The sequence below is a fragment of the Agelaius phoeniceus genome, chromosome 2 (genome assembly GCF_051311805.1).
Source record: "Agelaius phoeniceus isolate bAgePho1 chromosome 2, bAgePho1.hap1, whole genome shotgun sequence".
NCBI classification, from domain to species: Eukaryota; Metazoa; Chordata; class Aves; order Passeriformes; family Icteridae; genus Agelaius; species Agelaius phoeniceus.
Genome location: NC_135266.1, coordinates 20066075 through 20093013, shown reverse-complemented (window position 1 = coordinate 20093013; position 26939 = coordinate 20066075). Strand labels below are relative to the sequence as shown.

The 26939-nt window shown below is 38.0% G+C and overlaps 1 protein-coding gene across 1 annotated transcript in view; it reads right to left on the bottom strand.

Moving 5' to 3' along the window:
- MID1 (midline 1) overlaps nt 1–26939 on the bottom strand; it is a 334691-nt gene that overhangs the window by 256628 nt on the left and 51124 nt on the right. Inside the window, exon 3 of the mRNA XM_077173182.1 lies at nt 14985–15038. The gene's annotated coding sequence lies outside the window, so the exon portion shown is untranslated. The remainder of the gene's footprint in view (nt 1–14984; nt 15039–26939) is intronic.

The window sequence follows — 26939 nt, the reverse complement described above, 5'->3', positions numbered from 1 at the left end:
TGAAGATGAGAGAGCAGCAAAGATGAAGAACATTAAGAAAGCTGCAAGCTATAAGGAACAAGATGGAAAGGACATGTAGTTTAAACAAAATATGGAACTTTTAAGAAGTTTTTGAGAGAAACTTCTCAAGATAAAAGAGAGAGACTTGATTGTGGTTGTTTAAGGAAAATGTTCACCTAAAATACGACAAATTTAGATTAGATGTGAGGACAAATCTCACAAATAAGAGTTATTCATCAATAGAGAAGTCTGCCAAGAGTAACTTCTGGGATATCAGAAGAGGAAATGCTTAAAGGGAGATTAGATAGTATACTCAAAATAGTGAAGCAGATAAACCTGTAAAATATGCAAAAGACTGGAGTGGATAGTTTCTTTCAGCCTATACTAACTTCTTTCAGCCTATGCTTCGGAGTCTTTGTTTAGGACATTACATATAAAAATTCTTTTACAGTATTTGGTTAGTGAGAGGAGTAAAGATCCAGTCTGCAAAGTCTTGAGCATTTTAAAATTTCCTAGCTATGCAAGTAGTCTCTCTGAATTCAGTTTAACTTAGTTCAGATTATTATATGCATATATATTTTTATAGACAGTAATTATATATATATATACATATTATTATATACAATATAGAGTGACCAGAAATACTCCCTAACTACCTTAATAAAAAACTATTTTGACAGCAAGCAAAGAATTGTAGCTGGAGACTAGCAGATAGAAAAAAACAGAGGTAAATTTTCATCTACTCTAAAGAAAATATATTTCCTCCATTATTCCATTGTCTCCTGCTACCCAAGTCTTGCTGGTGAGTGACACCTGGACCTCCTTAATCTGGTGTCTTCTTCCAAAGGATTTCATTACATTTACCCATAAACATTCTTCTGATGTAGATTTAAATGTTACTAAATAAAAAGTTCAGGACATCCTCCGGAAATAAAAGGGGGAAGCTTTACCATGCCAGACCACTCCATCATTATTCTGCTGTTTTGGCCCTGCCACACAGCATCTACACTGCCAGCCACAAACCCAGGCAAAGGGAAACCATTGCCCTGATACCACAGGTTTTAGCTTTCATATTTTTCAGATTCTTTACTGCTTTAGTGTGTAGTTCTGATCTTCATATTAGAGGATGGTAAGCTCTCTTCACAGGGTAGGTAGACAGAACAATTCCTTTCCTAGCTTGGGACCAAGGACAAAGGATCCAATCTCAGGCCCAAGAGCATAAACAACAGCAGAATGAAGAGAGAAAAACAAGAAGGATGGGACTTCATAACCTAAAGCTATAATTGGACAATTAACTCCAATATGCAAACAGACCAGAACTTATAAAAGTGACTGGTGATCCATTTTGGGACTGTTTTGGGTTCATCTTGGGTGTAGGCCTGCCTGGGCTCTTGTACTGCCCAAGGTGTATCCATTGAGGAATTATTCTTTATTCTTTAACTCCTTCTAGGCTCTGTTCTAGGTCAGCCTTCACAAGGCTTCACCCTGCCAAGCTACTTGCTCTCTCAAGCAGCATTTAACACCTGGTGCACTATGCTGGGATGGGGAGTAATTAAGCTTAAACTCACTTGTCAAGGCAGCTCTCAGGTATGTTGTTGCACATGGCACAACAATCAGCTCTGTGTATGTGGAAGCCACCTTACCCTACAGCAGCATCTTCTGTAATCAGATTCCTGCCATAGGAAAGGTCTTCCCAGATCCACAATACAGCTGCCTCCACTTCTGAGCTATGGGCTGTTGCTGTATTTGAAATCAGCACTTCCAGGGCTCGGTTTAGCTCAGCTATTTTAGGCATCTGCTTTAGGAATTATGCCCTCTAAGTGCAATTATGCCCTCTAAGTGCATTTTCCTCTGGGGACTGTAAAGTGAATATTGATCGTTGGCTCAGACACTTTGTCAGCTGATTCCCACCTCTAGATATTTATTTTTCTGTAAAATTTGGCATCACCTTACCAACTATGGCAAGCAGTCAGGCAGTAGTAGAAAAGTAGCAGATCTGTCACTGGAGGAATAGAAGCAAATCATCAAATAACCTCTAACCAGTCATCTTCACTGCCAGGATCCCTGGAGACATTATGTGCAATAGAGAAAGTTTAGCTATTTTTTCTTGTAACTAAATATAATCACATCTGTAAGTATTTGGTGGGTAGAAGCTGGCTGGTTAGATTACTTTTTAGTTTTTTAATTTTTTTTTTTTGTTTAACTTCACAGGAGTGCTGACTGTTCTAACTCTTTTTAGTAGAGAGAAGCAATAAGCTAGCATTTTTTCCTTGTCTTTTTCCTTTTCAAAGCCCTCCTGAAACACACTGCACTCTTCTAAGTAGGAAACTAACAGGTCTGTGAATGTTGTTTCAGATCCACAGTTTGACCAATTCTAAAAGGGGTCAGAGCTGCATGAATAATTAAAAATAATTTCTCTGTTAAAAAAATCTACAGACTATTGCACAAGCATGTTGGCCCAACCCCTGCTAATCACAAAGGTGAGGAATAAATGCTCAATTAATGGCAGATACAGAAAAAGAAGTTTAATTAAATCTAACTGTTAAGAAACTTAGTCTGTGAGCTGATCTATAGCTAGGAAAATGTAGTCACTGTCCTTGGGGTTCCATTATCCTGGCAACAACATCTACTTTTTTCCCTTTCCTATTTCCTCTGTTGCTTAAACACCTCTTGTTACTCTCCCTTCCAGTAATATTGAAGGTGTAATTGAAGGAAGAAGTGGACAAAATTGTTCAACCCATTATGGAAAATGCTGCAGTACACTTTTTAAATTAATTTGGAAATACTACCAGTCGTGTCTAAAAATTGAAGGTAGTAGTACCTTGTTTTCAATCCAGGAGTTTTGAGTTCCAAACAGTGTTAGAATGACAGCCTTCATGGAATCAAAAAACAGTTTTGTTTACTTTGAGAGCTCATAGGTCAGGGAAAATGGGAGAGTTTAAAGAAGTATCTGGTTTTTATGGCTAGAGATACCAGAATAACCTAAAGTGCTCAGAAATCCCTGTGAGCAAGACCAAAATCTCTGTGAGAAGTGAAGGCAACTTTCATTCCCTGAAAAGTTCACTCTTCTATATTGGAATATAAGCTTTCTACATGCTTTGTCTCCAAACTTGATTGAAAAAAAAAAACTGACAGGACTTATTGTGGCTTGAAACATACACTCCAAAGAGAAGCATCAGAATTTACATAAAACATTTAAATACTGATTTCATTTTGCATAAAAAATTATTTATTCCACTGTTGAAGTAATTAAATGTACTTCAGTAAACACACTATGAAATGATACCGAGTAACACTTGCCCTTTTTTAAGAAGCCATGTTTCAATGGCCTCTCTCCTCTTGTTCAAAAGGCAGGTGCTTGAAGGTGACTTGCACTTTAAAAAAGGAAAAAAATATTGCTCATTCTTCGTGGTGTTGAAAGTCTGAAATAGGAAGGATATTAATAGGAGTTACTTTGACATTTTCATTGATTGTAGGCTTAGAAGAAGCTAAGTCTTACAGGTACTTAGACCAGTACCTATAGATTTATATATGAAACACTATTATTTGGGGTCATTCAATAATGAAGAAATGATACTGTGATATTGGAAACAAGGTATTTTAGAGCAGAAAGGGAGTCGAAGTTTTACGTGTTTATATTTATTGAGTGCCACTACTTATAATAATTTCATAAGGTTTGCAATATTAACAGTTATCTCAAGTGAAGTTCCAGTTCAGTTAAATCTGCTTCATGCATGGCATTTTCTTCACCTTCCAGTTCTTTATCTGAGCAACTTTTTGTAATAGCTTTGTCCAACCAAATCCACGGCAGACTCCTAAAAAGTGAAAATCAGCAGGAGAGTCACCCATCAACATTTGAAAATTAGATCTTGTATCAGGATTATTCAAAAAGTTATATTTCAGTTGATGCTCAGACCACAGGAAAGCTTTGCACCTTGCTCTCTTCCAGGTCTATAACATCTGCCACACTTCCAAGAAGGGATTCCCAGCACCCTTCTCCTCTTCACTCCTTTTCCCAGTACAAGGAGTAGAGCAGTATGTGCCTTTCTCCTGAGCAGCCTCAGCACAACAGCCCAAATGGTTTCAGCAGGTGATGTGCTCTCTCACCAGCTGGAGCTGCTGTTTGTCTGTGGGGGTGGGGATGTGTATACAGGCTCAAGATTCCTATTGATCCTAGGTGGGAAGGCAGCTTCTTACCCTTACCTTTTCATGTATCTGCAACATATTTCTGGTTTGTCAGAAACTGGAAGAACCAGTCACCCATTACTGCTGGGTGGGAGTGCTGGTAGATGGGGTGACCCAGCTGTTTGTTTGTTGAGAGGCTACTGAGCTGTTTGACAGGAGGTGATACTGCTGACATTGGCTTCACCTCTGCAGGGTTCAGCTGGCACATGTATGATACATTATGGCTTCTTGTAGAACCTAAAAAACCACATCTAAAATTAAAAAATTAGCAGGGAGACCACTTCTTTTTTTTTTTTTTTTTTTTTTGCTGTCTACAGCAGCATATGAATAGCAGCAGCAATGGGGAAATTCTGCACTAGAGGAACAGGCTACACAATGGCTTTCTTTGAAAGTTATATGGATTAACCTGAGAACACTTTCCAATATTCATCTTACTTACATATTAAACAATTTCTTGGCTCAACCCACCTTGTCATATTTGCTCCCAAGCTATGGAAGTAACAGATTATTAAGCTCAAGAACTGTTCAGGCTCAAGGTTTATCCCTGGACAATGCCTTCAGGAAAGCTGGGAGAAAGCAGAACCTTCTCTGCTTTTGGAGAATGGTGATGCTAACATGCAGGAAAAAGAAGAGTGTTACAGTGTTTTGTAGTTACTCATATAGAGAAGGCAGCTTTTGAGGTGTAATTCCACTGCTAAAACCCAGGGGAGACAGTTCAGGTGGTAAACAGTGATGTCTCTATAACCATCCACAGTGTACATTTCCTTGAGGTCCTGCAGTAGGCTGTGCATATATTTACAAACCATGTGTCTGATTTTTTTCTTTCTTGTCAGTATGAGCTATATGACAGATGTGACAAGCCATCTCATTAGCATGACAGCAAGGTGCCCCAGTGTGTTTGATACCACAGTTTTAAGACATGAGTGACAGTAAGGTGCTAGTAAATAGATAACAAAGCTAATAATGTTCTGCTTCCCTTTAATTTGGGACAGTGAAGACTTTAGTTAGTTAGGAATTTTTCTTTTTTTTTTTTCCTTCTTTCTGGTTTCTGTGGTTCTGTGGTATGAAGTATGCATCCCTTGGAATTCTTCTTCAGAAACATGTCAGCTTGAGGTTTCTTCTATTTCCAGTGAACAAGAAGATAATTGAAACCCTTCCTGAGTTACAGTTATGTTTCCTGCTGGAGACTGACAGATCCAACCAAGCAGAGAGAACACTGAAATGCAAAAGAACATTTGCTGTTTTATTCCCTTCATACTTTTAACATATACAGGAATTCCCTGGATCAGACTACAGGTTCTAAGAGGCAAATAGCAAGAGATGCCTGAAAAACAGACAGGAGCAGAATTTTCTTAATTTTTCTGCAGCCTGGGAAAGCTCCAAACCCATCATCTACAAGAGAGCACACCAGCCTGGCTGCTGAGGGGCAGGGAGGGATGCAGATCCATTCACCACCTGGTTTCTCTGCTGAAAGCCATCACAGTTACCTGCCCATTGCAGCAGTGGCTTGGTTTGTGCCAGGAACACCTGCCTGGGATGAGTGGTGTTGTTATCCCCACTGTGGGGATTGCCTGGGCTTTCCAGCTGCTTCTCTGAGAATCTGGGTCTTCTCTACTTAGTCCTTTATGGTGGGACCTTTGTTTCCCCTTGTATCTGCACCCACAGACTAGGAGAATACAATGTAAAGCCCACCTGTGAGACACAGCAGCTACAGAAATCTGATGTGACCATAGTGTATAGTAGGTTTTTGTCTGATGTGATGGGACACTCAGACTGTGCTAGTAGCAACTAGCTGGGCTGGATTTTGTTTCTTCATCACAAATGGAAACATTTATATTTCTAAGAAACAAAAAAATTCCACTTAAAGAAAAAAAATATGTTGGAAAGTGTTTTTCCCAGACTCCAGACGGACTCTTCTGTCAAAAGGAAAAAACAGCTTCTGGGTAGGGAGTACAGAGCTGTCAAATCTGTATCCATGTTAGGCCCATCGTGCACTCCTCTGGAAAGGAATCTGTTGGCAGGCACAAATTTGCTGCCCCCCAGGGTGTCCAGCAGAGAGCAGGGCAGCCAGAGCAGCAGCGCTGTGCTGAAGAGGAATGCACTCCGTGGGAGCTGGCATGGTGTGCTTGGGCTCAGCAAGGGGCTTCCACAGCCTGTCCTGGGATGCAGGATGCATCTCTGGATGTGACTGAACACCTATATTTTTATAAGGGTTGGATATGTAAACTTTAAACCAATGCAAATTATGAAAATTCTACCTTTGGGTTCTCTATCAACTTCATGCACAGGCTATCCTAAATAGAGCTAAGATTTCTCTATGATTACAACACACAAAATACTGATAACTGTATTTTAAATGATGATAAAAGTGCACTTCCCCCCCATGTTGATATTGAAAAAGAAAGATCATATTGTTTTTATCTTACACTGGAATTATATTCAAATATTCGTGAACAAATAAAGCATCATTATTCAATTCTTTAAGCTGTTTGCAAAATGATTCAAGATTTTATAATGCTTCTTTTATGTTTACCCTGTAGAAAGTCTCATGAAATAAAAAGAAGGAAAAAGAATATTGCCAAATTACTTGGATATTTTTAAAATAATAAAGACTGTACTCTACTATGAGCTAGGAACACAAGAGATGGAGCTTTCACAGTCTCAGACTAGATGCTGAGTCCCTCTTTTTGTTTCTGTTTAAAAACTCTAATTGATTGGAAGAGAAAGATGGAAAGAAAAGATTTCATAATTTAACATACCAGTGTAAAATCGCTTTTTGATTACAAATATAGCACTTGCATTTCCTAAATGTATGTTCTTTTTAGCATAAGTTGTGTTACTAAATGCATAGCCTAATGTGTAGGGATGTGAGTGCATAATACACTGGGAGCAAATTTGAAAACATAACAAAAATGGGGAGACAGCCCTGCGCATAATTTATATCCTCAAAAATGTATTCTAATTTTTTTTCATAAAATAGATGGGGGAAGAGAATGGCAAATTTTCTTTACAATTTCTTCCAAAAATAATAAAATACTTGGAGCTTTTTCTGACTCTAATGAAGCAACTTACTGGGTGGTGGAAGTAGAGAAGGGAAGCATCAGCTGTTTTTAAGAAACTTACTGCTCTCAGTTCAGACAGTGTCTGAACACTTATGAAGCCACTTCCTGACAGGACACATTTAGCAAGGAAAAACTCTGTGGGAATCACTCAGTCAGTAACAGGACAGTTATACTGTCCACAGCAGAAGCAAGACAGTGCTCTGGGTGATGTGCTAGTGCAGAAATGTAATTTCTGTATTTTAGAATTACAGGCCAGTAATTACAGACCATATTAGAGTGAGGTGAGAGAATAAATAGTCCTTGGCACCAGTAAATCTCAGGACTGGGATTAAATTCTCATGATTGGTGTTTGCAGTCCAGTTTTTAGTCCTGTAGGATCACACATTTGGTAAATTTGAAGCAGAACTGCTCTCTTGGGGATGTCTACCTTTAGCCAGGTTGGCTCAGGTGTGCAAGGTGTGCATCAAGCAATATCTAGCTGAGCTTCTCAGTTACCAGAACTTTTGGTGAACTCTGCACTCCATGAGTTTGATAATGTCAAAATGCCTTCATATTTGCATGCTGCTACCTAGATACTCCTGCTGAAACAGCCCTAAGTGACAAGCTGTCATCATTGTGTCTTCAATACATACTGTTTCCAGCCTGTCCTTTGTACTGTCCCCTTTTTATTGACCTGGTAGTTCATAGTTCACACTTTCCAACACATATCAGGTAGATAATGCATCAGCCTGCTTGTACACTTCAAAAAGCAGCAATGTTCCCATGGAGTGCAACTACAGAATCCTGGTCTCCCACTAGCACAATAGCCTGGAGTGTAATATTAGAGCTTAATTTGTTTTACATATGGAAGACTTTATAAATGTACCATACATATTTCCATGCTGTGGTTGGATTTTATGGAAAGACTGCAGAACTAGACGATAAAAAATATAATGTAATTCCTGAGCAATTCACTATAAACTGAATCTTGGAGAAAGGCCTTTGCATAAACAAGAGCACCAATAATGCCCACAGAGTGACTGTAGGGCCACAGAAATCATATAGAAGCAAGAGAAAAAGCCACCTACATTAAGTGCCAGGAGGAGAAATGCTGCATTTTATTGTGAAAAAGTCATTTCAGCATGCTGTGCAATAGGCAACACAGTAATAAACCACTGTCATTTAGATGCCACTGAAAGAATTGTTTCCATCATCAGTGCTGGTTCACCTTCACTGCACCTCTTTGCCCACTGTTCTGCTCCCTTCAAATCTCATCCAATAGAGCAGAGACCATCTCAGGCTGCAGTGCACAAAGCATTTACCTGTGAGCAGGGACTGGCATCTCTGGGATACACGTACAGAAACCTGCTGCTGCCCCAGCCTCCCGTCACACAGAGCTACTCAGAGGTCTTTAAACGTGTTAATGTAGTGCTTCCTGACTGTCCACTGGTTACTACTTTCATTTCTCCTCTAAATTACTTCACAGACTACACATATGTTATTGGAATTTACACCTTGGTGAAAAGCATGCCTGGGGAGGCCAGGAGAGACCATTTATTTACACTTGCTTTCTATGCCAATCAGCCTCCTCTTTCCTCATTTTCTCTCAAACTTTTCCTCTTTATGTACCTTCATTTTCTGCTTCTCTCACCTGTTTACACCAGGAAGGAGAAAGGCCACAATGAGATTATTAGATTTAAATTGCCCTACCCCATTTGATGTTGCAAGGACCTTTCTCTGGGACTCAGGTGTATGTATTTTTCACCACCTGCAGCAGCAGTAACACTGTTATTTTCTATCTCCCTGGCTGCCCTGGAAGCTGTGCCCCTTGTCACAGCCAGAATGATGCTTGGCTTCTTTGGGATGATGTCACCGTGGTTACAGGTGGTGGGGCAGCAGAAGATAACTGAGCCTCCAAAGGTCATGAGTGAAGCCCCAGGTAGCAGCTTGGAGAAGGACATGGATGATATCCTTGCAGAAGGATGATATGAAATCCTGCTCCTCTTCCACAGCTACTCCCCTTCCCCTTATTGGTTCTCACAGATGGGCAGCCCAGGACCTCCATGCTGCCCCACACATTAAAAACAAGCTCTGCACCTGACCTTTGCCTCCCTTCTGTCTCCATGGGGCAATTATTCATGGTTTTCTGAAATGTTTTTTGGTGGATCAATATTTTATTCCATTATTATGAAAAGCAAAAAAGGTATATTGCTATCAAATGTTTTGTTTCTCAGGAGAGCTCACTCTCTTTTCATGCTTCTAATTAATCTTAGAGATGCTAACAGGAACATCCCTGGTCTTGCAACAACACCCATCTCTTAGCAGACCAGCTGCCTCTTTTCACTTGGAGCTTGTGGCTCTCATTGCCTTTTTCAGTGTCGTTGCTGCCAGACCTTGGGCTTGTAAACATCATTCTAATTTTCCCTGTCTCTTTATTTGTTACTTATAACAAGTATTATTGCAATCTGTTCCTCTCATACAGAACTTCATAAATTGGTCTTAGTACTGCTGGATTAAACTTTTCAGCAAATGTGAATTATAAACTTTCCTGTACATCCAAATTCAGCTGTAGTTCCAGTCAGGTTTTCCACATGGACCTCTCTTAAAATTTATTTTAAAGTTAATGTGGTATTTGTTTCATATGGTTTTGGGATGAGAGTTTTCACATGAGACCTTCATGCACTGTACCATATAGTAGAATATGCACTTGGACAACATTTGCTTTAGGGAGCCAAATCATCCATTTTTCACTCTTGTCCTTCTGACTGAGTAATTTGCCAGATACAACAAGGAGAACCCAGAGGTGTATAACTAGCCTGAAAGAAAATTAGATGATCCATTTCTGGTGTAATCTCTCTTTCTGTTATTCTGGAGCACTTCAAACAGAAAAAAAACCCCACTCCATTTCCATTTGCAAAGCTTGGGTGTCATCCCTAACACTGTCCACAACAGCTTTTGTCCCTTGGAAGGCAACTTCCACTCAGGAAATAAAACTATCAAGATCAAGTGTCTTATATACCAAGAGTTCTAAAATCATTATAGTGCAAGGATTCCATATTGCCAGGGTTTCATACTGCCTCAATGTTTCTCATAGGCAGCTCCTCTAAGCACTGACTGTTCCTGGTCCTTGCAGTCATCATCTGACTCCAGATCCCACCAATCCACTCTTTTATACCACTTGTTCTTATTGGCTACAGGTGTGGCCTGTTAAGATCAGGCCTGCTCCTAATGTTTAGTAATTGGTTCAGCTGCAACTCTTTGGGGGATAAGATTACATTCTATACCACCTTCATACTGTATCCCCCTACACTCAGGAGGAACAGGTGTGCAAAATGCAAGCAGTGAGTAAGTAAACCATGGGTTTGGAAATCCCACACATAGGGAAGGGGAGCACAGCAAAACATGGCAAGGACAAGGAGAACAGCAAAGCCAAATGTGAGTAGCTACTGAGGTGTTTCAAGGCTGAGATCCAGCACAAGTCTCTGTGGACTCAGTTTTCCATAAGGAATTTTATGCAATATGAAGCTTTTTTGTTCTCTTGCTTTTCATTAGGTTTTGTGCTGGTAAATAAATTACAACTAACAGTGAGGACATAATTACTCAAATAATTACTTTTATAATCTGCTCATACAAATGATTCTGAAGCCAATAGCAAACCTGTCTTACTTGTGGGTGCCACTTCTGCTGGTCTGTAGCCACCCTTGCAGGAGGACTGGGTAGGTGCAGAGACAGCCCAGCGTGCCGGGGCAGCCAGGCAGGGAGCTGGCTCAGGTGCCACAAGCACAGTCACAGTGTCATTCTCCTCAGCCAAACTGGCATGCCAGGCAAGAGGACTGTGAGGAACAGAGCTGCATCCCAGCCTGTGCAGCTGCTCATGCATGACTCTCTACAGGCAGGAACCCTGACATCTAAGTTCACCTTTTGCTTGCATCCTACCAGTTTAAGACATCCAGATTGCTTAACTTGGCTACTCAGTTCTCAATACTTTGACATGCTTTATATAATCCATAAATTTTATTCACAGTGCTTTTATACTTTTTCAGGTTTTTATAGAACAGTATTTCATAGTCTTGACCTTTAACTCATCTCTGCAAAATCCTATTTGAAATACTTCTATTCAGTGATAAATCTTCCATGACACCACTTTGATGTATACCAGCTACCAAGTGTCTAAATCCATTTAATTTATACTTAATCAATATCAGATAGTGTTGACTTCTAATCACAGTAACATGCAGTTCAGGGCTTTATGAAAGGCACTTTCTATGGTATGAAACAATTGCTTTAATGAAGCAAACTTATCAGAGGAATGAAACCAGATCCACAAGCCATAAAGGGTGGTTGACTCATATTGTCATCTTTTGAGTTGTAAAGAATTAAATCCCATATCAGCATTCTGATGTTCACCCTGTTGTCTAGGACTGATGACAGCCTGGTTGGTCTAATAGCTTCAGTTATTCTGCCTGCCCTTTTCAGCTACTTGTATCACCTTAGCACACACCCTCCTGCCTGGAGCCTCTTTGCCATCAGGTAGATAACTCAGGGGTTTTATTTGAATCATGTGATGTTAACAGATTCATTCATTTTCATAGTTATAATGAAAAGCATAGACTTTTCCATATCCTTCACAAAATCTTTTTCTGAATATCTGTTTTATTAATTGAAATAGCACCATGGAAGACAGAAATTGCTATGGCTCTAGCACATACAAAAATTCTAATGTAGCATGACTATTCAAAATCCTAGCCTCAGAAATATTTTATTCAAGGTACAGTAGTATAAGTATTAATACGGTTTTGCAAACAACCTCTCTCAAATTCAAAATGGATGAAATATAAATACTATGAAATATATGACTTACAAACAGTGACAACAAAATAAAATCTTTTTTCTAAGTTGTTTTTGCCATAATCACGAAAGTACAATTATGCAGAAAGTCAGAAAGTCCAGTTTCCAGCTTACCATACTAGAGGGCACAAGCAAAAAAAAAAAGAAGCTCTTAGAGTAACAGACAGAAAGTTAATGCCTCCCATCTGTAGGCATGCAACTCCACAGCAGTATCAGAAAACAATTCACTATGTTAGCACTTCATTTTCAGCTGCCATTTAAAAAGACCGAGTCCATTTAGTCTACCTGATCCTCAGTTATGTCAGATGCATTCAGCTTTGTTTGGAAAGATCCTCTGTACATTTTTCTTTAAGGGCACAGGAAGCCTAAGAAGAAAAAGTTGAAAACATCTGACAAATGTTTCTGTCATTTGATTTTCATTGAAGAGAGATGCAACGGTTAAAATTTAGCCACATCATATTTTGTATTAGCCATAGCATTTTGAATTAACTGCAACCTATTCAAAATCTGGTATTTTCAATTAACTGGAGCTTATTCACATCTGGCAAGCCAGCAAACAGAGCGGGAGAGTGTTACAGCAGCTTAGCAGAAGCCTGCCATGAATACACATTTGGACAGCCTGGGAGAGCATCAATGTCATTCTGGGAATGTTCCTGGCATGGTGAAAGAAAAACATCAAAGACATTACTGATTTAAAACTGCCTCCAAGAGTGCAATCTGTAGTGACAGGAAATGGAAAAATTAGTCTCAAAGGGACTGTGAAGAAAGAGCTAGTCCAGCATGATAGTGGGTTCCACACATACAGCTTATGTTTTGTCACAAAAGCAAAATAATGTGGTTTCTTTTGGCTGAAACTCAGAAATAAGTCTTCAGGGCAGCTCAGAAACTGCAGGAACCAAACCAAGTTTGGAGGGGACAGCTCAAAAAGGAAGCCTTGTCATCTGCATGGTACATCTAATATTTTAAAAGGCTACTGTAGCCTAGATACCAGCATTTAAAAAACAACAAAAGACTAATAAGGTCGGAAGATGGAACCCTAAAGAGCTATGAGAAGGAAAAAAGGTTGAGCAGAATAACTGTCTGTGAGCTCTGCCTGAGACTACTCCAAACATGCCAAAATAGTACTTGTGGTAACCCAGCAGTGCCTTTTCGAGGCTGACATTGCCTTGGTGTGATTGATGGAATCAAAAGCTTCCAATAAACACAGGGAAGAATAAGGATACAACTTTGATTCCAGAGCAGGCTGAGGACTATTATAGTCTATGGAATTACTATGCGTGATTCCACTGCCTAAGGCACAAATGCAAATTCTCAAGAAGTATATGTATTAAAGTTTAATTGGAAGAATTAATTGACAGAGGGTTTTCCAGTAGGAAAATCTATTTATAAGATGTGTTTTTGTAAACCATGGAAACAGTCTCTTAAGTTCCTTTAACAGTTTTCAAGCTGAACAACCTAGCTGCTGCTAAAATGTATTTTCGGGAAACAGTTTAAGCATTCAGAGACAATATACAGAGTAAATTTCTTGTTACAGCCTGAATCCAATCACTACACAGTGCCCTGTAAGAGCACTTCAGTACAACATATCATGCTGTTTACTCTTTAGCATTTGAATATTGCTCTACAAAAATTAATATTCTAGGGAAGAATATTCTAGGGAAGACAGGACATTGGTTACACTCCAACTTGGCTCCTCACTTCTGGGGCATTCCCCTTTGTCCTAGGCCACCCAGAGATTAAGTCCTTGAAAAAGTGGAAGGAGACTCACTACACTAAACTTCATGAGCTTCAATAAACTCTTCCAACCTGCAGGGGCTGTGAAAATGGTGTGAGAGTTTAAAGGAAGGTACAGCTCTCATGTTAAAGTAATGGGGGGGAAAAACCCATGTGAACTAAAGAAAAGAGTGTCTTGACTCAGATGTTTACAACAACAGCTACTTCTATTAAAAAAATCAACTCCTAAATTCATCTTTGTATGTTTATAGAATCATAGAATAGCTGGAAGGGACCTTTTAAAGGTCACCTAGTCCAAGACTAGCAGGGACAGCAATGAGCAGGGACTTCTTCAACTAAACCATGTTGTTCATGTAGTAAGGCTGAATTTTTGATCTACCACTCCTTGATGAGTCACATGATCTATTCCTATAGAAACTAAATAATGTGTATACACAGTCAATTCTTGTATTCCTGTTATGTTTTGGAGGTATCAACACAGAAAGCAACAACCAAGAGTTTTGGGAGGAAAACTGATTTTCATATATATTTCCTTGGGACATAGGTACCTATTTTTATAGCTCACCAAACAAACTGTAGATCTGGGGTATTTTTGGCTATGTCTTGGATTTGTCTGCCAAATTTATAATCACTCTTAGGTTTCCCATGTGTCCAAAAGATAATTCCAAACAGCTGCACTGTTTGACCCAGGGGGCCTGTACGACCACATCAAGAAACTCTGAGGAAGAAAAAGAGCATATGCTACGAGATGGCAGTGGTTGAGGATTAAGTGTGCATTTGGGATACAGACAGCCTGGAAAAGCCAAGGGGATCATTCGTGCTGAGAGTCAGTCTGTGCCAATGATCAGGCCAAATGTAATCACAGTCTGAATGGCAGAGGGGGAGATGGGCTGTGTTTAGGGACATAGGACACTGGACCACATCCTGCATTTAATTCCACTTGGAAAATCCGAGGCAGCCAAGGAAGGAATGTGATTTAGAAACAGTACATGCATGTGTGACTACTAAATGGCCTACAAGTTTAAAAAAATAAATCTGGACAAAACCATATCTTGGCACATTGGCAAATTTCTTCATCATTTAGATCTCTTGAGCAAATCGGTACATAACAATATCTCCAGTCACAAAAAAAGTCAGAGGACACAAGAGGTAGTATTAAAAGAAAGACAAAATTACCTGGTTTCCACCAGAAAATCTGCACCCTTGATCACAATGTCTTTTTTTGATATCCTGAAGCTAGAAGAGGAAAACAGAAGTTACTGAGAACAAATTGTATAATATATATGCTTTTTAACAGCATTGCCCTTGCAGTTGCCAGGGCAGAGATGTCATACTTTGCATTAAAAAAACCTTCTTTTTCTCACAATGCAAATAATACAAAATTCTGGGCCACAGTGCAAACGAAGCCAAGCACATTTTACTCTGACTCATGTTAAGTCAGGTTTTTTCTAGTCAAACTAATTGGCAGTAAAGTCCAAGTTTCCTAATTGTTTTAGGCAACCTTCTCAAGATTAGGTGCTGTGTTTTACCTGTTATTTACCTAAACCAAGATTTCAATTCCCTGACCTTTTAAAAAAAATTTGTACATGACTCTAATTTGGTTATGCAATGCCATTATTTCCTCCCCAGTGGGGAGTTTTCATATCATGTTGGGACATTTAACATTGAATTACATAGAAAGTGTTGCCTGAACATGATATTGTACCAGATCTTCAGACAATGAAAACATTATGAAACCTTTATGGGCATCATTCCCACCAAAAAATATTTTCCATATTAAAGGTTCGTGTAATTTTACTCCAAAGTGCAATCAATTTTTTTAACCAAAAGTAAATATAAATGTATTTTCCAAACAGTTGATAAAAAAGAATGGACAGGTGTGTTACACATATATGACTCTAAAACAAAGAGCTACATGAATCTTTAATTTTAATTATTTTTTGCAATACTGTGCTTAAAAAAGGATTCCACCACCACAAAATCAATTCAGCTGGGAGAATTTTTGAGATCACAAGGACCAAAGATACTAAAACAGAGACATAAACAGGTCTAATAAAATTAGTACATAAATATTGGTATATTGCCATTTTTAGACCATCATAGTAATTTTTAAAGAGTCTTGATCAGTGTAACTGAATTGTTGGTAATGTGCAATAAAATATAAAGTAAACTGCTGCTCAGGCTATCCAAAAGTATCTCCTCCCCCTCATCAGTCCCATACCCTGACCTTGCTTACATTCCTGTATGTATCAGCAGACTGGATTTGGGATTAAGAGATTCAGACCAAATTGAAACATGGCAGGTCCTTTGGCTTTAGGTTGTGCTCTAACTTGTACCCTCATACTTACAGAGCTGCATGCTAAGAGTGTCTTCATTCACCTTTAAACCTTTAAACCTGCCCTCAGCCACACTGATTGAGCATAGTCTTTTTTGCCTTTTCATAGGCAAGCTCCAGGGACACAGCCAAGAAATGGGGAAACCCACTGGGCTCTAGTACAGCACATTATTTCTGTTGCTGTCTCCAAAGTAAGCATTTGAAGAGAATAAAAATATGCAAGTGGTAAATAGCACAAACAGTGGTAACAGCAGGACATCTAAAACACTTCTGTGCTTCTACACTTACTGAGAACCCTCAGTTCCTGATAATTGTCCCAGGGCCTCAAAAAGTGTTCTCAGAACATTCTTCAGAACCTGTTCCAGTAAAATACTGAAACAAGTTGCCCACAGTGGCGGTAGATGCCTGATCCTTGAAAACATTCAACATTAGGTTGGAGGGGATTCTGAACAACATGGTTTAGTTGAAGAAGTCCCTGCTCATTGCTGTCCCTGCTAGTCTTGGACCAGGTGACCTTTAAAAGGTCCCTTCCAGCTATTCTATGATTCTATAAACATACAAAGATGAATTTGGGAGTTAATTTTTTTAATAGAAGTAGCTGTTGTTGTAAACATCTGAGTCAAGACACTCTTTTCTTTAGTTCACATGTTCTTTCTTCCCCCCATTACTTTAACATGAGAGCTGTACCTTCCTTTAAAATGTAACTTAAAAGATTTTCAGCAGGTGGGATAATTTCTGTACATTTGATATAACTAATTACTCTAATGTTTTTAAACAGACACTACAGGTACACTTTTTTGCCAAGCAAACTTGAAAAACCAGTAATATGAAATAGGAATAGCAGAAGTGGATCATTTGAGAGAAAAATGAAAATTTTCTTAAGTAATTCTAGCAAATTCCAGTCACAGAGAGGAAAAAAATCTTTCATATGTAACAGTGACTTTCTACTGTAACATAATCTTGAGAAAATAGGGAAAACTCATTAGTAATTTAAAAATAATATTAAGGAATGGCTCATTTCAGTTGTCTGAAAAGGCACTCCATCTTCCCTGCTGCATTCAATTTTCACTATTGCACAAAAGTAACACACTAAAAAAGTTATGAAGACTAAACTTTACTTTCCGTATTGATTCTTTCAGGAAAGAGATGAATTTAACAGGTTATGGAGAAGAATCCTATCAAACTATTTTATAGGTATGAGATGGAAAATTTCTGTCCCATCTATGCACTAGTATAAGTTCCTTTTTAAAACATTATGTCTATATATATAGTTACATAGATATGGATAAAGATATAGAATCCATGGTTTCATAATATTTTCCCTTCTTTACCTCATATGGAAGAGAAACTCTGAGACACAACTTACTGAACAGGGCAGATGATCAGATTCAGACATGGGACATAAAACAAAACTTGCCAACAGTTACCAATGTTTCAGCTTTTTAACCTATCTCCAGCAAAGGGAATGCAGCAGAAGTTGAGGACAGATGAGGACAATGTGGCTGAAGTAATGTGCTGCATTAAGCAGACCTAGTGACTCCAAGCTGGGGCAGGCTGAGTGACAAACATTGCATGACAAGACAACGCCGATTTTCTCATACGACTCAAACACAAAAAATTTAAAACTGGCAAGAACTTGAGGATATTTTTGCAGCTTCGAAAATGAGGAACATAAAGGGAGTAGATATTGCCATTGTTGTAAACTGAAGGTACCAGGAGATACAGAGAAAACTTAGTTAACCTCTTTGCCAACTCCACCACCTTCTCCCAGATTTCTTTAAGCTTTTCTCTGCCCTAGTTCATGAAGATGAATACAGGCAACATGAAATCACACAAAACCTCGGTAACATCCCTGATGGTTGCAGAATTGTAGATGTGGGCACATTTAAAAAGTTGGAGGCAAGGCACTGTTGGCATTACTGTCACCTGGATGTCAATATTGCCAGCAAGGTATAGCTGGATTGCAGCACATCCCATCACATCTGCACGCTAAGAGTGAGTAATCTTTTTAAGAGATTAACCTGCACAAACAAGGATCTATTTATTAGTCATATTATTAAAAAATTATGTGCCTTCCTAAGCAGTTTGAGAGAGAAATCCAAAATACATCAACACTTGAGAATCTGATGAGCAATGAAGTACTAAAACAGAAGCATTTGCCTCCACCCAAAATTGTTAAATACTCTGGGTCTTATTGTAATAGTACTATAGTACAGAATTTTAGAATTGTGCTTCTTTAAGTTACTATTTCTGTGGTGAGAGGACCGCTAATTCTTGTCAGCCATCCTGGGTCTTATTGCTTTTGTAGTTAGAAATCGATAAGAGTTTACTGAATAAATTAGTAGTTAATTTTAACTCCCTTTCCTGCAAGTTTGGGGTCAGCAAACACATGGAATTTTATTTGCTTCCACAGATAATCAACAATCAACATCAACAATAGCATTTGCCACCTGGTGTTTCCCTCATTTCTTCCTTTTTTCCTGTGTCTTCTCATGAATTTGGCATGCCAAACCAAGAGGATGACCTCCTCGACTGACATGGCTCCCTGAGGTGCCCAAGGGCAGGGAAGCCCTAACAAATCCATTCCCTGACTGATGGGAGAGTTACAGCAATATAACAGAGTAATGGTATGGTAGGATTCCCCTTGACTGCATTTCTTGCCTTGCGCTTTTCAGTTTATGCAAGACATTGCAGAAGTTCAAAATTTGTTGAACTGCAAATAAACCTGCTTTCTGGTAAATTATATAAAATATGATCCACAGCAGGAATATTATATTATGTTAATAAGGTAACAATATGTTTTCATGACTTGGGAGCTCTAATACCACACTATTTCTAAATCCTTGATAATTGCAGATTTTCTATCATTTACATAACATATTCAGTATATTGTTTTATGAATCCTCTTGAACTCAATTGCAGTTTTAGGACTGCAAAATAAAATTTACAAATACTCAAATAAAGTATCCAGTATAGCTGAATTATCATCTGTCTGTATATTGGAAATTCAGCAGAGTAACTCTGTGTGTAGCTGCAGTTGTGACTGCTTGGGTCAGGGCTGTTCCAAGGTGCAGGATGTGATGCATCTCAGAAGGAAAGTAGATGCCACAAAATGGGAAGATTCAGTCTTGTCTCAGCCATAGGAGTGCCACTGCTTGAGCTCAGTAAACCAAAGATTCCAAAGTACCCTTTCATACCTTAGAATTGTAAAGTATAAGACATTCAGATGTGAACCTCATTGTTAACATGAAACTAGCAAATGCTAAAATGGCTGAGCTGAAATTCATGGGGAAAAGGTCAATTAAAAGACTGCATCCCTGTGAAGAGACCATATTTGACCTATTTCTAGATCTCCTCACAGATGTCAGTAAAACCAAAGTTCAGTTGCTACATTTCTTCCCAGCTACCCATTGACAGTAATTTGACTCTGAAAAATATTTTAGAGGATTGAATTGGCCAAGAAGCTCAGTGAACATTGCTATGCTTGTGATAATTATGCAAAAGTAGGTCACAACATCACTACAGGTGAAAAGTGTTCTGAATGGAGGAGATCTATAAGGAAAATGGAAATTTGCAGAAATCAGTTGAAACACTTATGCTAGACGTAAAAAGCTACACAACTTCATATAGAAGTCCTACTAGATATAAACCTATTAAATCACTTCTGTGGCTTTTCTACCATGAATACTTTGATATGGATATCCACAACATCATCATATCATATCAACCTCTAAATTAAATGTATGCTGAGAAACTCCATAGCAGGCATTCTCAGTAGAACCATAGTGTTGTTACCAATAGCTTTAAACACACTATAATAAAGTTCAGTAGAAATCAAGCCCTATTTGTACTCCATTAACTGCTTTGTAGAGACTGCCTTTGCTCAGAAATCAAGCTCAGCAGGACAGCAGAATAGGATTCTTAAGTAATTTTTTCAGTATATATCTAAATATAGTATTCTTTAGGCATCATGACCACCTGGAAATATAAACAAGGTTGCTGAAGTGATATAATTACAACTTTTTAGTCACACACATAGTTTGCTTTATAACACATTTAAAAGATTAATTTTTTTTAACATTTCACGCAGTTATGAACATTTTTCATCTCAATGTACTTTAAAACGACTCCAGCTTAGAATCTACTCATGTAAATTTCCACCTCATCTTTTACAATTACTGCAACAAAGCAGCACAATTTCCCCACATTAGCCACAGAATGAAGCAAAGCAACTCGAGTGCTGCAAGTATCCTTTTGCAAACAGCTTGACAACTCTGCACACTGGTTGAAAGTTAGTAGAGTACAGTTTATTTTTAGGACAACTTCAGTTTTCCCTATTGGAATTCCATTTCTTACAGTCTAAAGAATACAATTCTGATCACTGCAACCAATTAGTAACTGAAAGTAAACAGAAAAAGAAAGACAGCAGTTATTAACTTTATTTGCATGGCTTGGGGAGGAAAGAATTACCTAAGGCTTCATCCATTTTTCAATTAAGGCCTAATTTAAGACATTGACTCATAAATACATTTTAGGAGAACAATTTACAAGTAGAAATGAGTCTCCAAATGCTTCAAAAACAAGTCAATTGCAACAACAAATTACTGAATACCCAAAGGATGTCTAAGTCCCTTATTTGCCACCACCTACCATTGCAATTCATACTCGGGGGGGGTCACACACATGCATTACCTACAACACTGCATTTTTTATCTGTTTTTTTCTGTGTTTACAAAGTTATATTAATTCACATAAGACTAAAAAACAACATCACAGATGGATGAGGTACAAAAGTGAGTTATTTCAGCAGAATGTAGACAATATTTTCTTAAATGACACCACCAAAACCCAGCCGTAATTCTGCAGAGCAGTGAGAACAGCTCTCACCCACTCAGTCCCCTTCAATGTCTCAGTTTTTCCTAATTTAATATTAGAAGGTGCCCAAAACATTGCACTGTGTTGTTTGGTTTTAAGCTTGAACAAAAGTAGGAAAAAATGCAGAGACTTTTGCACACTGGAATATTGTGAAGATACTACTTTTTATGATCTGCCAGGTAAATGCAATGATTTGCAGGCAAAATGTGAATTAAAGACTCTCACCCCAGTTTAGCCTCTGGCTTGAATATTCAGCCAAAATCTAACAGGCAACTGAATAAGCATATCAAGGAAAATTAACTTTCAATTTTCTATAGTGGGCTAAGCATGAGTGCAGACTGTGTAAGTGTTTGACAAGCAGTGTCCTCTTTCGTCATTTCACTTGGGAAAAAACAAAAATATCTTTAAGATATTTTCATAATAAGATATTATCTGTCATACAGCCAGATATTTGACAATTTGAAATTAAGATCGTTGATTCTGACTCTGGAGAAGTCTGAATTCCACTGTATTATCAATTTACATGAAGAGAAATTGCAAAATGTCATCTCTAGACCAGAGGGCAGGACAACATTCTTCAATCAAAAGAGAAAACATGTCAGCTTCTGAAATGTTAATATCTAAACAATCTTGCACATTGATTTCTGCAGCTACAAGGAAAACTCTATCTCTTCCATAAGTCAAACAGCAAAACTTTAACCCTTGCAAAGGCATCTGTAATTTTTTGTTTGACTGTAGTTACATTAAGCAACCTCTTCACATTGATTCCAAATTTATTTAAATGTTTCCCAATTAGGATGTCAACTTGATCAAAGTTTATGATCCTTAGCATCCTTTTTAGGGTGTGAGATCAAACCAAAACATGTAGAAAACTGAAAAATTATCAGGGATGTACTCCTACCTCTCTTAAGTCATAACATTAAAATACTTGCATTTAAATATTTAGAGAGAGGTTATTTTAAATGCTCAAAAAGTTTAAAAGTACGCATACCTTCTACCTGCCTAACCAAAAAGGAATGAAGTTAATAATCTTATATTTAATGCTGTACTTCTTTACTGGAATGCTTCCACCGTACTTTACAAACAATATTGAAAATGTATCAAGTAACACTCCAGAGACTCAGCAAAAATGACTTGCACAGTAGAGGTTCTTTTCTCATAAAGCTGGAGAGGATCTCAACTCTGCCATATACCTGGAGACATTTCAGAATATTCTCCCCATAAGAGGAGAAAGCCTAAAATGGTTTTATAAATTCCAGTTATTGTATTCATACATCCATATCTGTATCTATAGTTGTGTCTAAACATACAGATACAAATTTAGTCTGCGTATGTAATATATAGTAATATACATACACCTCATGGATTTGTATACATATCACACATATTCTCTCATTTTAATATCTTCCCTCATAACTCAGCATGGTGCATAACTTTCTTAACCATTTGATTTTGTCTTTTTAAGTACATGAAGAATAGCATGAAGTAACTTAACATCGAAATGATCTCGTGGAAAAATAATCTTTTAGTTGTAAAAAAAGTGTGCAGGAGATCATTTTTCCATATTCTTGCTCTCCAGGGCTGCACACATTCTCTCTACCCCAAGTTTCTTCCTAATTTTAACCCTTGCACAGGCATCTGTGATTTTTTGTTTGATAATAGATGGGTTAAGCTACCTCTTCACATAGATTCCAAATTTATTTAAATGTTTCCCAATTAAGATGTCAAATTAAGATCTCTGTTTCAAAGTGAGGTTATGCTACAGCTGCATTTTCACTGCTCAGCAAGTACTAGTGACCAGCCTTCTTACTAAACTTCTTTGTCTCCATTTTTCCTCTATTGACCAGCTGCATTTGGCATGATCAATGCAGTCAGTATTATCTTGTTTCATCACTACTGTCACTCTCACCTTATAAGTTGTTTTTCTTTTCTTTCTTTTTCTCCAGCACCTTTTGCCTCACCATCTCCAGGTATTACTACTCCTGTTCTTAGCTTAAAAGTTGTGCCTCCCAAAGTGCACGCACAGCTTTCAAAGTCACTTCCTGTCCCTGGCATTCACCCTCAGATCTACCTGTCAGCAGAGAGCTCCTCAGAGGCCAGCACTCACACTTCCTTCAAGCCATTCTCTCCACCAGCACTCCTGTTCTGCCACTCCTGCCCCATGGGGTGATGCACTATTGCATGCCACTGATTGCAGCTTCCATGCCTGCTTCCCCAGTGATTACTGAGTTTGGCACCTTGTGATAGACAAGACACCTTGAGACAGGCATCTGGCATGCAGGTATACTTAACTCTGAGCTCTTTCCACCTCATGAATTCTCAACTTTGTAATAGAAAATAATTTCCCCTCCCCCCTTAACAATTAAGAGACTGCATTGCTAATGTTTGTTGAAGAGTGCTGCCTCTCCAGTGATGAAACTGATTGGGAACAAAGAGCACACTTCATCTCCAGACAGGAGAAACAATGGACTTACTGTTGTACCCCTGTGTACTACTTACCATCTCCAGTGCCCACCTTAAGATTTCACTGCATTTTGCTAAAACTGTTAGGTTTACTTCCCTTACTGCTTGGTTTGCTATTCTTATTCCTTTGTAACTGATTAAAATGATTTTATGAAATATTTCTGGCAAATACACCCACCCCTCCCATGATACCTCTGCACACCCAGGCTGGCAAAGCATAGCTGTGAATGGGCACAGGCAGGTCTGATGCAAAATTCATTCATTGATGGCTACTCTCATTTGTTCTAATGGACTTATGCTCAGGATCATTTGGCTCATTAGAACAAGTGAGAATCTGCCACAGTATCCCTAATCTTTGTTAGCAGATGTCTGTCTTTGGACCATATGTTGGTTGTAATCACTTTCAGTTGCCATTTCTGCTGCATGGTGAGCAATTTGGCAACTACTTCCTCTCATATGAGAGGCATCTGGCACAGACAAAAGCAAACCCTGTGGATTTCTCTACCAAACAGAAAGATATTGAAAACAAATTATGAATATCAAAGACTGTATCTGGAATGGGCAGATAGTGTTTCCACAGCTATTTGTCTTCAGTTATTCAGTTTTCTGTGTGCATAAAATTCATTATTATAGAAAATTCATGATATACAGAAACATTGTGGTGTGTGACTGCACAGAAAGTGAACAACAATTTCATCATGATTTTCATTAAAGCATTGGTACTCATGTTGTTCTGGGTTTCAGGACAATCCCCCACCTGCCATACAGTGGCATTGTAATTCATGCCAACAATTTGCACTTCACTATCACCAGAGTGTGTTGGTCTTTCTGTATCTCTTCTGTATCTTTTGATTATGAGCACTAAATAAGTAAATCTTGTAGAAAATTAGTAATTAAGGCTATGGAATGAAGTCAGCTCTGTGAAGTGTTAAATGTTTGTGATTAAATACAGGAGGACTGCTCATAAATATTCCCCCCAGTTTCTTTTGACAAATTTCAAATATTTCTCAGAATTCAGACTTAATTTCTTTCATTCTTGACAAAATCATTTGATTGATGAACATAAACCAAACACAGTGTTATTTACACTGCTTCCTCCTACTTGGTTCTCATGTTCCATGTCAGGTGCTACCATTGCTACTGCACTATAAAAACACTGATATTTCATCCAACAATTATTAGTAGCAAGTTGCCCTTTAGGGTTTCTTTTTGCTTTAAGATGCTTTATTGGTAGAGGAATGTTACTTTCAGACACAATATACAAATTCATTTTGATGCCCTATAAGGCAAATAACATTTGTAGCATTTATAGCATTTGAAAGAAATAATTAATTAATATATTTTATAGCATTTTAAATAAATCTTCCTGTTTCTCACTTGATAAAAACCTGCTGTGTTACTGGCATAGCTGTGAGTACCTTAGGGAATTCTGCCAACTCATCTATGCCAGTGGCACAACTTACTTCAGCAATACCTCTTTGACCAATATGGTTGTTATTCTGAAAGAAATGTGGTCTGTGGGAAAAACTTCTGCTCAAGAGTTTGATCTCCTGAATGAGGCTCAAATTCCAATTTCTAAGCATAGTGACATAAATCCAATGTAATATCAAACGCCAGGATGATTCCACATCCCATACCTAAAGAGGAAAGTTGCTTGGTAAATTGCACACACATGAAAATGAGAACAGAATCTGAACTGCTGATGAGAGAGCATCACAAAGATTCATTTTGTTCAAAACCTCAAAAACTGCAGGCAGACTTTACTCAGCATGTGTAAAGGTGGCAGACATATGCCAACATTTGGAACAAACACATTCGCTGATGTTTTAATCAAATCTTGGTTCAAATTTAATTGAAATAAGCTTAAGAATTCTCAACATCATTAATTGTTCAGTTCTGTGTGTACAGCATGGATGGAAGGAAAGAGACACATGCTGATGAGGGCATATTAGGGAAAGCATCCAAGGAGCTTGTTTCCTTAGCAATTTACAAAGCAAATGAAGGTAATGTGAAACTTCAAATCTTACAATATCTGCTTTATTAGACTTTAGTTTCTTGTTACTCTTTTCTCATTAGAAAACTCTTTTAAACACTAAAGCCTCTATATAATTCCTCCACCTCTTTCAAATCCCTTTCTCTAACCCCAAGTCATGTAGTAGGCTTCAAGCTTGGTACATGAATTAGTTCCTTGTGATACTGTCCCACAGAGGGTATTTTACTGATCTAATAAAACCACAATGAAATTACTGTACACAGCCTAATACTGAAGCCAAGTTATTGATTTTTAGGGCTTCATTTCCAACCCTAAAGTGGCAGCATTCTTGAAATCCATGCAACTATACATGTCTTTGGCAAAGAACCAGCCAGCCATAGCAACATACTGTTCAAGCATTACATTTTCACCACTGCTCCAAGAGCCAGGAAATGATGTGTGCCTGTGGGTACATACAGTATAGATGCCACTCAACCATACTCTACCTCTCCAATTATTTTTTATTGAACTGGGTTTTTTTTCAAACATTGAGATGCCAGGACAGTAAGAAGAATGATGGTGCCTCAGTGAGGACATGAGAAAAAATTAATTTAGTACTATAATTTTATGTCAATCCCAAAGTGTCATTTATTCAGGTTGAGGGGCTTGAGAGGAAGATTAAGTATCTGATTAAAAAATAACACAACCCAGCTGGTCTTGTCTGTGCTACAATACTAATTTCCACATTAACTTTGCTTCAATATAAGGAAATGTTGGGAATTTTGCCTGTGAATATTTGTTCATGAGGCATTTTATACCATAGTGACTGCATCCATGACTGTTCCAAAAAATTACCTTAATTTCTATAAACTTGTAATGAAAGTGCAAGAGTTCATTCAGACAACTAATTGGTGGAAAATTTTGTAATATACTATTAGAGGAAGATTTCAATGTTCACATCTATTATAAAGCTTTCAGAGAACATAAAATAGTAAAACAGAAACTATGCATAGGAAAAATAAGGTCAAGAACTCATATCCCATCCTGAAATGTATTCCTAAAGGAATAACTTAAGTGCTGTATGAAACTGAACTACATACTTCCCTTTTCTTTTAACCCTCTGAAAACAATGGAATATGAGAAGAGAAAGAATTAGTGGCCAAGTGTGTAGTACAAAGTTAAATAGAACAAACAAAGTAAAGCAAAGAGAATAGACAACAGTTGAACTCGGAGCTCTAATGTAATTTTCCTAATTTAGCTTTCTTCTTCATTTAAATCCTCTTATTTCCAGGAAACCATTGAAAATTATTTGATTTCACATTTTTCCAACCAGTCTTTCACTCACAACAACCTATTAATGTCTTCAAGGAGGCTTAGTTTTTACATGAAAACAAGATTTTGACCTGGATGGATTAATAGAGAAGGTCTCAATTGGTACAAAAATTACATGCACATATCAATCAAGGTCTTCCACCTTCTTGCTACC